Source organism: Elephas maximus, chromosome X, assembly GCF_024166365.1.
Source record: "Elephas maximus indicus isolate mEleMax1 chromosome X, mEleMax1 primary haplotype, whole genome shotgun sequence".
In the NCBI taxonomy this organism is placed as follows: Eukaryota; Metazoa; Chordata; class Mammalia; order Proboscidea; family Elephantidae; genus Elephas; species Elephas maximus.
In genome coordinates, this window is record NC_064846.1 from 115,534,099 (window position 1) to 115,538,261 (window position 4,163).

A 4,163-nucleotide genomic window follows, 5' to 3' on the forward strand; every position below is an offset into this window, starting at 1 on the left:
GGTTGGGCACACAGCAGTGGCTATACCCAGATTGGCCTTGGTGGCAGCCTATACGGTCGAGCCCATGCATAACCTCCATACTTGCCACTGTGGCCATTTTGTTCAGAAGTCCTTTGGACAAGGAAAAAGTTGGCAGGGGTAGAGGTTGGCTGACATCCACAGAAGAGGACATCTTGCCCACCTGATTGAAATCTTCCTCCACAGTGGATTCTCTCTGCTGCTCATTTATGTGGGACATGAATATCCCCATACTCTGTTCCCATCCAAGAGGGACATCTGTGTGTCTCTTCCCCAGACCTCCTTATCAACGATATTTCAATTCTTCTCTTTTTTTTATTTTTTAAAATTTTTATTAGTATCTGGAGGGGGTAACATCTAAGTGGCACAAATCCAAGTAGAAAAAGGACAACACAACTGTGATGAAGTAAAGAGGGAGGAAGCAACATATTTCCCTGGATCCTCATAGAAATAAAGATGACAAATGTACATACTTACAGAATACTGTCCCCTGTTATTCTATCTGTGTATCTAGATAAAGCTTCAGGCATTAAAAAGGCACATTGGAAATAACCTCAGTTCATAGTAGTACCTTCAGGTAGAAGATACTAGACACACACACACAATTAGTGTTGATGTCTGTAGTAAGCAGAAGTTTTTCCCCTTGCAGTGGAATTTTCTTCATTCTCTCATTCATTTTCTTTGGAGGGTACATTTTTCTCAATCAACCACACTTGATTATTTCTATTAAGCAACTTAAAAGGACATTGTAGCCTGCAGTGTAGTAAAGTTTTTCATTGAAAACTTTTCCTTCTTCCTTCAAAATGTTTGCTAATGTCAAAAGTTGTTCTCCATACCATACAAACACAGTCATTTCAGCTCTGTCTTCAATGAAGACATCTGACTGTGACGGCTTGGGCAGATCAGATTGCTGTTCAGAGGTGATATACAGGGAAATGGTAATGGTAGACTCACTGAAAGGGCCTGAACCTGGCTCCAGGTAGCTTGTCACTGGAGCTGTCATCTTTATTTTCATCTCTCTCGTTTTTGCCTTCGATGTAGCTGCTCAGTTTTGTAAAGCTAGTCTGGATGGTCTGTAGATTCAACAGGTGTGCTAACCCACTTGGCTGGTCCATAGTATTGGATCTCATAACTCCCGGGCTGGGGGCAGTGAACTCCGGGCCGTCCCAGCCCAATGCCTCCAGGACTCTGGCTGCGGTGCCTTTAGCGGCCCTGGTGTTGGGCTCGGGCACCTTGGCCATGGGTGGTGCCCGACACTCGGAGAAAAGAGCCAGGCCCAGTCCTGTTCTTTTGAAGCTCTTGACTAGCCAAAAAAATTAGTGACTACTCATGAATCAGTAGAGATTTATACTTCTGACCAGGAAGTTTTCCTACTGGGAGAATTTCCCTCCACTATTTATTCTTCAGGATCTATCCTAAAAGGGACTGTAATGCTTCAGCTAGCCACTTCCAGCTGGTGCCAGCAGAACCACCTGTAAACCAAGTTTGAATACTGTACCCCTTAGTCAGGGACTCCCCATGAGGCCTTAGGCATGCGTGAGAAAGGGATAGCACTGAAACAGGTGGGAGTCTGATCCACCTGCTTTTCTAGACCTGCATGTATAAACCTATTCTATTTGATGAAGGCATGTTACACAGCTCACCGTTAAGTAGCTCAGGTTGCACAGGTCACTTATGCTCAGCTATTTATTCACAAACTAGATCTTTTTTTTTTTTTTTTTCTTTTTTACCGTTTTTATTTTTCTCTGCTTCTGGGACTCCTATTATCTCAGTGAGGCCACTTACAATTTTATCCTCTATTTAGTATTTTAAAAAACATTTTGATCTCTTTATTCTTTCCTGTTGATTTCCAGAAGAGCGTCTCAATCCGGTCTTTTTGTTCTTTTTGGTCTATTTTGTTCTTCAGATTAATGCATATGTATTCCAATAATGTATCCAGGAACTGGGGAAATCACTACAGGATGGGGTTTGGGATCCCCTGGGCCCAATATGGAAACCCTGGTGGTGTAGTTGGTTAAGTGTTATGGCTGCTGACCAAAAGGTTGGTAGTTTGAATCCACCAGGCACTCCATGAAAACTCCATGGGGCAGTTCTACTCTGTCCTGTAGAGTCACTATGTGTCGGAATTGACTCGAGGGCAACGGCTTTGGTTTTCTGGTTTGGGCCGTATATGAAAAGGAGTCGGGCTCAGACTTCATGTATTTTCTGATCCCATTCTGACTGGTGGACCACAGTGACATTCTAGTTCACCTGGGATTAACATTAACTCAGAGAGCCAGTATCCAGTTATTTCAAAAGGTCTGAGTATTTTCCCGTCCCCAGAGCACAATTACCCTGGCTGCAGGTCCCTTTGGGGAAAACAAGGAGGGAGATTTCACCATACACACTTTTGAAAAATGCAGCAAGTTCCTTCCTAACTGTACCCAACCTCCCCTTCATTCAAGGGGCTCTAATCTGTGAACTGGTGGAGAGGCTGGGACTCTACATTTTGGGGACTAGATCAGGCCTCCACTTGCCACACTAGAAGATTTTTTGTTGTTGTTGTTACAGAGATCAAGTAGGACTTTATCAGGCTGTCCATCTTGAGTTGCAATATTGAAGGATTCTGTGGAGAAAATATTAAATGACACAGGAAGCATCAAATGAAGATGGAAGGAATATACAGTTTTTTTTAATATATAGCAAAAAGAATTGGTTGATGTTCAACCATTTCATGAGGCAGCATATGATCAGGAACTGATGGTACTGAAGGAAGAAGTCCAAGCTGCACTGAAAGCATTGCCAAAAAAAAAGGCTCCAGGATTGACAGATTACCAACTGAGATGTTTCAACAAACAGATGTAGTGCTGGAGGTGCTAACTCGTCTATAACAAGAAATTTGCAAGACAGCTACCTGGCCAACCGACTGGAAGAGATCCATATTTATGCCTATTCCCAAGGAAGGTGATCCAACCAAACGCGGAAATTATCAAACAATATCACACACAAGTAAAATTTTGCTGAAAATCATTCAGAAGCGGCTGCAGCGGTATATCAACAGGAAACTGCTAGAAATTCAAGCCAGAGTCAGAAGAGGATGTGGAACCAGGGATATCATTGCTGATGTCAGATGGATCCTGACTGAAAGCAGAGAATACCAGAAACCTGTTTACCTGTCTTTTATTGACTATGCAAAGGCATTCAACTGTATGGATCATAACAAATTATGGATAACATTGTGAAGAATGGGAATTCCAGAATGCTAATTGTGCTCATGAGGAACCTGTACATACATCGAGAGGCAGTCATTTGAACAGAAAAAGGGGATACTGCGTGGTTTAAAGTCCAGAAAGGTGTGCATCGGGTGGTATCCTTTCAGCATACCTATTCAATCTGTATGCTGAGCAAATAATCTCAGAAGCTGGACTATATGAAGAAGAACGGGGCATCAGTATTGGAAGAGGACTCATTAACAACCTGCGTCATGCAGATGACACAACCTTGCTTGTTGAAAGTGATGAGGACTTGAAGTACTTACTGATGAAGATCAAAGCCTTCAATATGGATTACACCTCAACATAAAACAAAAATCCTCACAACTGGTCGAATAAGCAACATCATAATATCACAATAAACGGAGAAAAGATTGAAGTTGTCAAGGATTTCATTTTACTTGGATCCACAATCAATACCCATGGAAGCAGCAGTCAAGAAATCAAAAGACGCATTGCATTGGGCAAATCTGTTGCAAAAGACCTCCTTAAAGTGTTGAAGAGCAAAGATGTCACGTTGAAGACTAAGGTGCACCTGACCCAAGCCATCGTGTTACCAGTTGCCTTGTATGCATGTGAAAGCTGGACGATGAATAAGGAAGATGGAAGAAGAATTGACACCTTTGAATTGTGGTGTTGGAGAAGAATATTGAATATACCATGGACTGCTAAAAGAACGAACAAATCTGTCTTGGAAGAAGTACAACCAGAATGCTCCTTAATGGCAAAGATGGTGAGACTACGTCTCACAGATTTTGGACGTGTTATCAGGAGGGATCAGTCCCTGGAGAAGGACGTCATGCTTGGTATAGTAGAGGGTCAGTGAAAAAGAGGAAGACCCTCAATGAGATAGATTCACACAGTGGCTGCAACAATGGGCTTAAGTATAATAAC

General features: G+C 42.4%; 1 pseudogene; it reads right to left on the reverse strand.

Moving 5' to 3' along the window:
- Positions 1–686: 686 nt before the first annotated feature.
- LOC126069014 (heme-binding protein 2-like) lies at positions 687–1,259 on the reverse strand (annotated as a pseudogene).
- Between the last annotated feature and the right edge of the window lie 2,904 nt (positions 1,260–4,163).